General features: G+C 43.2%; 1 protein-coding gene across 1 annotated transcript in view; it reads left to right on the top strand.

The window, feature by feature from the left end:
* The first annotated feature begins 3,282 nt into the window (after positions 1-3,282).
* LOC144599666 (PACRG-like protein) overlaps positions 3,283-11,417 on the top strand; it is a 43,273-nt gene continuing 35,138 nt past the window's right edge. Inside the window, exon 1 of the mRNA XM_078410841.1 lies at positions 3,283-3,344. The gene's annotated coding sequence lies outside the window, so the exon portion shown is untranslated. The remainder of the gene's footprint in view (positions 3,345-11,417) is intronic.

Raw genomic sequence — 11,417 nt, 5'->3', positions numbered from 1 at the left:
CCCTTTGATCTGCAATTTACCGATGGGAACCATCACGTTTCCTAGTACTTCTTAAGGCTGGAAAGCTAACAAAACTGCAATGTTAGCTTTCTGTTTTCTCAACGGAGAAGAGTTAATGTCTGATATGGAATTGCACAGGATGCAAAACATAGAAATTTTGCGCAGCTGTCCATTATGCTGAGGTACATAAATGACATATTTTAACCATTTATCTTGGTAAAGAAATTTCACCTGACATTTTATTTTATCGATGAACTGGATATTTTAATAGCCTCTAGTTTTACATCGAGCGCATGTCATAACCACACTCCGCTCAAACCACTCTCCATCATTCCTCATATACATTGTACATTTGTGCTCCCACATATTTGCACCTATCTAAAATGTATCTATTCTATTCACTTTAACCATTACCTTTGATAGTGAGCTCCACTTTCTCAACACTCACTGAATGATGAGATTTCATTTAACTTCACTGTTTGATTTTCTAGTAACTAACTTGCATTAATGGATCCTAGACCCCTTCCCCAGAACTTAGACATCTAAAAAATCAAAATGTCTCATTATTTTGAAAACCTTTGCTAGGTCATTTCTCTGACTTCTATTTTCCATGAGAGAAGAGCCAAGTTTGTTTATCCCTTCAAATAATGGATAATCTCAAGGTTTTGGTATCATCCTGATAAATCTTCTTTGCATCCTTTCTAGCATCTCTCTAAATTTAACAACCCACATAAACCATGCATGGAATAACCAGAAATCAATACAAATTTATGATAATTACTTTTTAATTCTACCCTTCAGGAGATATTGCATTACATTATCTTTAATCATGATGCTCTTTTTAGTGATTTCTGGACCTAAATCTCTTTGCTCCACTTCCACATTTAGACTTATTTTCCAATAGTAGGTAACTTTATATTTTCCTTAGTCTTCCAACCAATATACCAAAACTCACATTTGTTTAGAATGGAATAAACCTAATGACTACAAATTCATTCTGAAGATAATTTGAGTGTTACATTTTATTTCACCCTAGTACCTATGGACTCTGATATTGTTGTATGTACAAGCCTACAGTGTATTCTTCAGAATTAGATAATGTTATAAACTCAGAGGTAACATGATACAACAAATGACCAAAAAATCTATTGTCCACAGAAGCAGACTTTTACAGACCATCTAATATGATGAATGGTTCCACCAATAATCTTTCTATTTCACACATTACCATCTTTTTTATAACTAAGATTGTAGTTTTATTTCCATTTAAAAATAGAATTGCAAGTAAATTTGAGCTGCCTGTTGACTCGTTATTAAAACTCTGCTAATACTAAATTTTGCAATTTGCTCAAGAAAGAGTATTTTTCTTTTAGTTGGAGAGGAGAGATGGTAATTTGATTTTTGTGCATCTTACTTTGGGACGGCACAGTGACGTGGCGGCAGAGTTGCTGCCTTACAGCGACAGAGACCTAGGTTTGGTCCTGATTTTGGACGTGTTTGTACATTGTTTATATGTTCTCCTCGTGACCCCGTGGGTTTTCTCTGAGTGCTCTGGTTTCCTCCCACATTCAAAGATATACAGGTTTGTAGGTTAATTGGATTCGGTAAAAATTGTAAATTGTCCCTAGTGTGTAGGATAGTGTTAGTGTACTGGGTGATTGTTGGTCGGCATTGACATGGTGGGCTGAAGGGCTAGTTTCTGTGCTGTATCTCTAAAGTCTACTCACGGTAAAAGATTCCTAAGTATTGAGCAGCAAAAGTTATTTCTCAAACATTAAAGTTGTTATTGATTTAACACCAGAAGATGTGAACATTTGATGTATTAGTCCAACTGTAACTTTAGAGAAAGTAGGTGTTTCAGTTTAATATTCTTTCATTAGCAATCTGAAAGGCTTGGCCAGCAATATTTTTAAGCAAGTTTACAGCAGTCAGGCAAAAGCAGGAAAATGCAAGAAAGTAGAAGTCATGTGTAATGAAGGTGCAAGTCAGAAGTGGATGGGTATAGCCAGAGCAGTGATAGCTGCTTTTGGTACAGATGTAAATAGGGATAGTGAATCATTAGTTTAATAGGTTGCTGACATTGGCAGGATTCACTGCCCATGGTCAGAAAATCCTAATGGTTAATCAGTACAGATGTCAGGGTGGATCTTACTGCATGGACACACTGTGCACACCAGCAGCCTGGAAACAACTAGGGTAGGGCCTCTGGGTGCAGAGGCAGCACAGTGGCACAGCTGTAGAGGTCCTGCCTCACTGCGCCCAAGACCCAGGTTCAATCCAGACCCTGGGTATCTGCATGTAGTTTGTCCATTCTCCCTGTTACAGTGTGGGTTTCTTCCAGATGCTCTGGTTTCCCCCCAAATCCCAAAGGTGTGCGGGTTTGTAGGTTAAATGGCCTCTGTAAAATATCCCTAATGTGTATGGAATGAATGAGAAAATGGGATGACATAGAACTAATGTGAACGGTATTGACTTGTTGGGCTGAAGGGCTTGGTCCCATGCAGTATCTCTGAACTAAACAGCAAAAGGCCCTGTCCTCAAACGATATTGACATCTGACAAAATCTAACCACAACTATGATGGTTGTGAGCAACTTCTAATTACTTTCAATGTTCTGATATTTAAAAAAAGCATATTTATGTAAAACATAAACTTGCAGAGAACAGCAGAAATGGGCCCTTCAACCCACCTTATCCATGTCAATCTTTTAACCCACTAATCCCATTTGTCCTGCAATAAGACGGTATCTTTCTGTGCCTTATCTATTTAAATATCTGTCTCAATGCCTCATAAACAGAGTGATTGTATCTGATTCTACCACTTCATCTGGCAGTGAGTTCCAGACATCAACTACTCTTGTTGTGAGAAAGATTGACTTAAGAACCTGGGAGGAAAATTGGTCTTGGGTTTTGGGCGCAAAACGCATGCTGTGGGGACCAACTTCGGAGTGCAATGAGTTTTACATTTGCAGGAATCTCCTGAGATGCTGCCTGACCTGCTGAGTTACTCCAGCATTTTGTGAATAAATACCTTAGATTTGCAGGAATGAGTTGCCAACATTATGGAGCAGGAGATGTCGATAGAGAGCCGATGAAAACACATTTAAAATAAATGAGTTGAAAGGAATTAAATGTATCCAGCGACTTGAGCACAGATGGAGCAATGATTTTACCCGGAGGTAAACGCGAGTGTGCAGAGCGCTGCTGTGATCAGGATGAGGGGACGGTTTCGAGAATCGCGCTCGGAGCCGAAACCCGGGCGGATTCCGTAGGGACAGGGAACCGCTGCCGAGCAACGGGGAAGCGACGGCGACCGAGGGGAGAAGGAGGAGAAGAGGAGGAGAGGTGAGGAGAAGAGGAGGAGAGGAGAGAAGGGGAGGAGGAGAGGGAGAGGAGGAGAGGGAGAGGAGGAGAGGTGAGGAGAAGAGGAGGAGGAGAGGAGAGGAGGAGAGGAGGAGAGGAGGAGAGGAGGAGAGGAGGAGAGGGAGAGGAGGAGAGGGAGAGGAGGAGAGGAGAGGAGAAGAGGAGGAGGAGAGGAGAGGAGGAGAGGGAGAGGAGGAGAGGAGAGGAGAAGAGGAGGAGGAGAGGAGAGGAGGAGAGGAGGAGAGGGAGAGGAGGAGAGGGAGAGGAGGAGAGGAGGAGAGGGAGAGGAGGAGAGGGAGAGGAGGAGAGGTGAGGAGAAGAGGAGGAGGAGAGGAGAGGAGGAGAGGAGGAGAGGGAGAGGAGGAGAGGGAGAGGAGGAGAGGAGGAGAGGAGGAGAGGGAGAGGAGGAGAGGGAGAGGAGGAGAGGAGGAGAGGAGGAGAGGGAGAGGAGGAGAGGGAGAGGAGGAGAGGTGAGGAGAAGAGGAGGAGGAGAGGAGAGGAGGAGAGGAGGAGAGGAGGAGAGGAGGAGAGGGAGAGGAGGAGAGGAGGAGAGGAGGAGAGGGAGAGGAGGAGAGGGAGAGGAGGAGAGGGAGAGGAGGAGAGGTGAGGAGAAGAGGAGGAGGAGAGGAGAGGAGGAGAGGAGGAGAGGGAGAGGAGGAGAGGGAGAGGAGGAGAGGAGGAGAGGGAGAGGAGGAGAGGGAGAGGAGGAGAGGTGAGGAGAAGAGGAGGAGGAGAGGAGAGGAGGAGAGGAGGAGAGGGAGAGGAGGAGAGGGAGAGGAGGAGAGGAGGAGAGGAGGAGAGGGAGAGGAGGAGAGGGAGAGGAGGAGAGGTGAGGAGAAGAGGAGGAGGAGAGGAGAGGAGGAGAGGAGGAGAGGAGGAGAGGAGGAGAGGGAGAGGAGGAGAGGGAGAGGAGGAGAGGAGAGGAGGAGAGGAGGAGAGGAGGAGAGGGAGAGGAGGAGAGGGAGAGGAGGAGAGGTGAGGAGAGGTGAGGAGAAGAGGAGGAGGAGAGGTGAGGAGAAGAGGAGGAGGAGAGGAGAGAAGGGGAGGAGGAGAGGGAGAGGAGGAGAGGGAGAGGAGGAGAGGGAGAGGAGGAGAGGGAGAGGGAGAGGAGGAGAGGGAGAGGAGGAGAGGGAGAGGAGGAGAGGGAGAGGGAGAGGGGGTAGAGAAGGGGGGGGGTGGGGATGGAGGGGGAGAGGAGGAGGGGAGGAGAGGTGAGGGAAGAGAGAGGAGAGGCGGTGAAGGGGGGGGGGAGATGGAGGAGGAGAGAGATGGAGAGGGGAGAGGGGGGGAGATGGGGGAGGAGAGGTGAGGGGAGAGGGAGGAGAGAGATGGAGGGGGGAAAGAGGAGAAAGATAGAGAGGGGGAGGGAGGAGAGGAGGGAGAGAGGGGGTGAAGGGAAGGGGTGGGTGAGGAGGTGCGGTCTACAAGGTTAGAGGGGGGAGATGGGAGAGAAGGAGAGAGGGAGGAGGAGGAGGGATGGGAGGAGGGAAGGGGAGATGGGGATGGAAGAAAGGGAGGGAAGGGAGCTGTGCGACAAAGGGGATGGAAACGAAGTGGGCAGGAGGGAGGGTCAGGAACAGTGGGACGGGACGGGAGGGGAAGGAGGCGGGGAATGAAGGGGTGGGACAGTGTAGGCAGGGATGGTGAAAAGGGAATATGAAAGTGCAGGAGGGAAGGTGAAAGGAATGGAGGAAGGTGAAGAGAAAGATGATAGGGAGGGCAATTCAGGTGAAGATGCCTGAGAGGAAGGTACAAAGGAAAGTAAAGGAGGAAGGGGAGGGATGTGAAGATGGAGAGAAAAGGTAGAGAAGTTACGAGAGGGGAAATCAGATGGAGATGGTGCAGGAAAAAGGAGTGCAAAAAAGAGATGTGGAAGGGAAGGTTCAGAGGAGGGGTAATGGTGGTGAAGGAGAGGTAAGAGAGGAAGAGGTAAGAAGCAAGAGAGGAACAAGGAAGATTGTTGATGGGGGTCAATTGGAAATGCCAGTGTGGAGAGGAAGTGTGTGTGGAAAGGAGGAAAGAAGCTGGTATATTGGGAAAACGGAGGGGAATATAAGTGGGAGCAATGTCAGGCAGTGGGATGAAAGTTATTGATACAGGAGAGAGAAAGAAAGGAGCAAAAGATGTTGCGGAGAGGGGGAAATCATTTGGAAGATATCATGTTTTATGCTCCATATTTTTACACCTGATTATGTTACTTGTATTTTTAGTTATCGTTTGATATGTCTCTTTAATCTGCTAATTCCAGTCAAAATCAGTTCCCAAAGCTTCTCAGAGAAATGCTGCATTTTTATTTCAGTCTCAACCTCTCTTTGTGCCTCCAAAATGCTTCATTTTACTTAATGTGAAAACTGTTCAGAAATCGCTGATCTTTGAACTCATTTTTACATGTTTGGAAACTTATGCAAATCATTTACAATAAAATCAACCCTATTTGCCATCCAAATTACCTGCTCTGCTGGCATGTTTGCTTTCGGTGATTTGTGTGCAAGGACTTCCAGACCCTCTTGAACATCTATATTTTGCAAGCTCTCATCAATTTAAAAAGTACTCAACATTTCAGTTTTTTCTACTGATGGGCACATTTGGAATGGTTTATTATTATTGTCACATGTACTGAGAAGCAGTGAAAAACATTTGTGTACTATTCAGGTAAATTATACTATACATGAGTACAATAATATCATACATGACTACAGCAGGTGGTAGAGAAGGTAAAATAAACAGAATGCAGAATATAGTGTTGCAGCTGCAGAGAAGGTGCAAGGGCCACACGGAGGTAAGTTGGGAGATCAGCAATTAATGCTTGCTTTATTAGATGTCAATTCAAGAGTCTGCTAATAGTGGAGTAGAAGCTGTTCCTAAAACTGGTGGTATATACTTTTAAAGCGTTTGTACCTTCTGCATGATGGGAGAGGGGATAAGAGAGGATGACGGGTGTGAGTGGTCCTTTATTGTGTTTGAAGATCGACACAAAATGCTGGAGTAACTCAGCAGGTCAGGCAGCATCTCTGGAGAAAAGGAATAGGTAATGTTTCGGTTTGGCACCCTTCATCAGACCCGTTGGGTTTCGACCCGAAACGTCACCTATTCCTTTTCTCCAGAGATGCTGCCTGACTCGCTGAGTTACTTCAGCATTTTGTGTCTGTCTTCGGTTCCTTCTTACACCTTTATTGTGTTATCTGCTTTCCCAAGGCAGTGTGGTTAGATGGCGTCGATGGGAAGCAGGGTGGTTTGGGTGAGGGATTGGGCAGTTTACTGCAGTTTATTTCAGTCTTGGGGAGAGCAGATGCCAAACCAAGCTTTGGCGCCTATGTAGAAATTGGGAAGAGTCTTTGGTGACACGTCAAATTTCCTTAGTCTTGAGGAAATAGTGTAGTTGATGTGCTTGCTTGGCCATAGCATCAATGTTGTTGTTGTTCGTCCTTCGGGTTCGAAGATGACCATGACTTCACTTTCAGTTGGAGGATTGGTGACTGTGGGTCCGGAAGTGACTGGTGAGGCCAATCCGGGCCCGGAAGGCACGCCCACACGTAGGACACAAGTGGATGGCTGCTGCAGTGGAAGGCTGCAGCATCAGCATCAGCATCAATGTAACTGGACCAAAACACACTTTTGGTGATTTTTGTACCTAGGAACATTTTTCTACATACACCATCTCCTATTTTGTAACTACACACTTAGATTGTTTATATCCCCTTGAAAACTTTTTTATATTACTCCTCACATTCCTAATTAACATTGCATCATCATGAAACACGGATATCTTACTTACCACTCAGCCAAATTATTGTGAATAGTTGGATCCCTATCACTGATTTTTGTGGTCCCCCACAAGTTGCAGCCTGTTAATCTGAGAAGGATATTTTCAATAGACAATAGACAATAGGTGCAGGAGTAGGCCATTCAGCCCTTCGAGCCAGCACCACCATTCAATGTGATCATGGCTGATCATTCTCAATCAGTACCCCGTTCCTGCCTTCTCCCCATACCCCCTGACTCCGCTATCCTTAAGAGCTCTATCTAGCTTTCTCTTGAAAGCATTCAGAGAATTGGCCTCCACTGCATTCTGAGGCAGAGAATTCCACAGATTCACAACTCTCTGACTGAAAAAGATTTTCCTCATCTCCGTTCTAAATGGCCTACCCCTTATTCTTAAACTTTGGCCCCTTGTTCTGGACTGCCCCAACATTGGGAACATGTTTCCTGCCTCTAACGTGTCCAACCCCTTAATAATCTTATACGTTTCGATAAGATCCCCTCTCATCCTTCTAAATTCCACTGTATACAAGCCTAGTCGCTCCAGTCTTTCAACATATGACAGTCCCACCATTCCGGGAATTAACCTAGTAAACCTACGCTACACGCCCTCAATAGCAAGAATATCCTTCCTCAAATTTGGAGACCAAAACTGCACACAGTACTCCAGGTGCGGTCTCACTAGGGCCCTGTACAACTGCAGAAGGACCTCTTTGCTCCTTTACTCAACTCCTCTTGTTATGAAGGCCAACATTCCATTGGCTTTCTTCACTGCCTGCTGTACCTGCATGCTTCCTTTCAGTGACTGATGCACTAGGACACCCAGATCTCGTTGTACCTCCCCTTTTCCTAACTTAACACCATATAGATAATACTCTGCCTTCCTATTCTTACCACCAAAGTGGATAACCTCACACTTATCCACATTAAACTGCATCTGCCATGCATCCGCCCACTCACACAACCTGTCCAAGTCACCCTGCAACCTTATAGCATCTTCCTCACAGTTCACACTACCACCCAGCTTTGTATCATCTGCAAATTTGCTAATAGTACTTTTAATCCCTTCATCCAAGTCATTAATGTATATTGTAAATAGCTGCGGTCCCAGCACCGAGCCTTGCTAGTCACTGTCTGCCATTCTGAAATGGACCCATTTATCCCCACTCTTTGCTTTCTGTCTGTCAACCAATTTTCTATCCATGTCAGTACCCTACCTCCAATACCATGTGCTCTAATTTTGCCCACTAATCTCCTATGTGGAACCTTGTCGAAGGCTTTCTGAAAGTCAAGGTACACCAAATCCACCGGTTCTCCCCTGTCAATTTTCCTAGTTACATCCTCAAAGAATTCCAGAAGTTTAGCCAAGCATGATTTCCCCTTCGTAAATCCATGCTGACTCGGAACGATCCTGTTACTACTATCCAAATGCTCCGCAATTTCGTCTTTTATAATTGACTCCAGCATCTTCCCCACCACTGATGTCAGACTAACTGGTCTTTGAAATTTCTAGTCAGCCTAATGTGGCAATAGTTCCCTGATTTCTCACCTTCCCTACTAGATTGTAGGGTCAAGGTCGCTATCCTTTGATATGCAGAAACCATTCCAGGATCTATAGATTTTTGGAAGGTGGTAACCACTCTCCATTATGTCCATTGTCATCTCTTTCAGAATTCTGAGATGTAGATCATCAGACTCTTGGTAGTTATCAAATGATAAGGTGCCATACTGTATGATAAAATATTGGCCCTGTTGCTGCTTACTCTTTTATCTATTAATTGCTATGAATATGAATTTGAATTTATTTTGTGTTTGAATTTATTGAATTCTTGAATTTATTTCTTGATTTTATTTTATTGCAAAATCTGGTTGAACATCATGAATCCATGGACTGTCTTTTTGCCTCTCAAACTGTTTGCTATTCCAGAAATTACCTGGAATCTCTGGATCTTCCTACAACTCCATTTTTGGAACTGTAATCTCATGTTTCTGAAGATTTAATGGAAGTAATTAAATATTTCCCTAAATATTTTGGGGCTATTATTCATCCTCCTCTATGTGTTTTAACATGCATAGTCACTTGTCACTTCTTGTGCCATGCCTCTTTTCTTTGGTGAGCTATCACAATGCACTTTTCTCTGTGTTCATGAATGGTTTTTCTCCTCGTCTACTCTGTTATTTCTGGAGTTCCTCAATAATTCATGTTTCCCCTCCCTTCTCATTTGGACATTGGCTTTTCATTTCAATGCCCCCGTAAGATACATTTCACACACTGATGACGCCAGGCTTCTCCCCATCATCACAACCTTCGCCAATCTTTCTGCTATTTTCTTTTTGGTCTTGGCTTTAATTCTCTTGGCCCTCATCCCTTTTCCTCCACATTTCCCCCAGCTTTTGTCATCCTTTGAGACTCTCATTTGCTCTTTACCTAGGTGCTTTGTCATGTAATAACAAGTTTCACAGTGTTGATAATTGTTTTGAATATAATACTGCAAATGACGTTGTATCATTTTCCTATTTTGCGGAAGTTCTGTTGATTGTTAAAGATCAATACATTGTTCTTCCATGTGATGGCGCCAAAGTGTAACCAACTTGATACCTAGATATATTGTATCTATCCCTTTAGCAACTTAAAAATCTTTTTGCCTTTTTTTTACCTGAGAGAATTTAGGTTTGGGAAAGAATCACTTGGTGTCTTTTTAAATAAAAAAATTATACATTACCTGCACTTTCAATGTTTCCCAAAGTCAGTTATGTTAAAAAGGAAGTTCGCCTTTTTAACCTTATGGCAATTTGTCTATTTTATGGACTATAGGCCTGGTTTATTTGAATATTTGGAAGCAATTGTACATATTTCAGTTACCTTGTTCAAATACCTATTTTAGTTCATTTAATTCAGACAGCCAGAAGTTTAGTGAATTCAATTTCAAAAGGCTTAATCAAAATGGTCATTTTTATTTCATGCCAGTCATCTTTTTTAATGTTTCGCTTTCTGTTTTAATTTGAAATGGTCAAAGCTCGTACTTCTGTGCTTTAAACCTAGCTTTGATTTGGTAGTCAAATATCTTGTTGTGGTAATCTGAACGTACTTACAGAAAAGGATTGATTTGAAAAAAGACAATTATTCATGTGATGACATTTGGAATATATATCTTTTGTTTATTAGCAGCTGTAGCTACTCTGTGATGCCTTTCAATTTCCTTCTTAAGCTAAGTGTATATGAAAGAGCACACCATGCAATATTTACATCAATGAAAACAATGGCCCTGACCAGACCGTAGTGAATCTTTCTAATGTCAACAGTGTTTAATAATTTTTTTTGTACGTGCCATTAATTTCAGATATCAAAGTTATAACACCTTCCTTTCTCTCGAGATCATTTTGAATATTATGCCAATCTAAATTTGATATTTGATCATTGTTGTAAAACATTTCAGGCAGAGTCAATGCAGCCAAAGCCATCAAAGTTGTCTTTCTAATCTGCAATAAAAATACATTTGTTTCAGAATCTGCTTACGATCAATTCTTGTTCATTGAGGAGTGCAAGAGCACATGCCAAGAGCAAAGCTGAGTGCACCTAAAAATGAGGTGCAACAGCAGTGAAGGTCTATGTGCTTTCAACACAGCATTTGAACTCGTTCAAAGCTCTATAGTCCTACTACATGTAGTCATAAATGGTGGTGGTCAACTAAGCAACTAATTGGAAGAGAAGGTTCCAATCTTCAAGCAGCTAATGATAAGGCTGAAACATTGGTACCACATTTGACAGACATGCTGAGTGGATGATTCCATCTCGGCTTCCACCTGTGATCCGCACTATCATAAACCTAGTCTTCAGCTAATTCAATTCACTCAACATGATATATGGAAATAGTTGAGAGCATTGGATATAGTGAATGGTATAGGACTAGATAATTAAGTTTCTAGCATGTTTTGATTTTTAATATCATATCTGTGGAAACAAAAGAGATTGCAGGAATCTGGAGGAAAAAGGGTACAGGAACTGTGTTGCAGTAAAATAAGATGCAGTTATATGTGCAGTCATGTTGCAGTTATATAAGATGTTGGCGAGGCTCCATTTAGAGTATTGTGTTCATTTTTGTGCACCATGTTATAGGAAAGATGTTGTCAAGCTGGAAAGGGTGCAGAGAAAATTTACAAGAATGTTGCCAGGATTCAAGGACCTGAGCTATACGGAGCGGTTGAGCAGGCACGGACTCTATTCCTTGGAGCACAGGAGGATGAGGGGTGATTTTATAGAAGTGTAGAAAATCGTGACAGGAATAGGTTGGGTAA

Source organism: Rhinoraja longicauda, chromosome 1 (genome assembly GCF_053455715.1).
Source record: "Rhinoraja longicauda isolate Sanriku21f chromosome 1, sRhiLon1.1, whole genome shotgun sequence".
In the NCBI taxonomy this organism is placed as follows: domain Eukaryota; kingdom Metazoa; phylum Chordata; class Chondrichthyes; order Rajiformes; family Arhynchobatidae; genus Rhinoraja; species Rhinoraja longicauda.
Note: the sequence above shows the minus strand (reverse complement) of the source record. Positions and strands in the feature narration are given on the sequence as shown.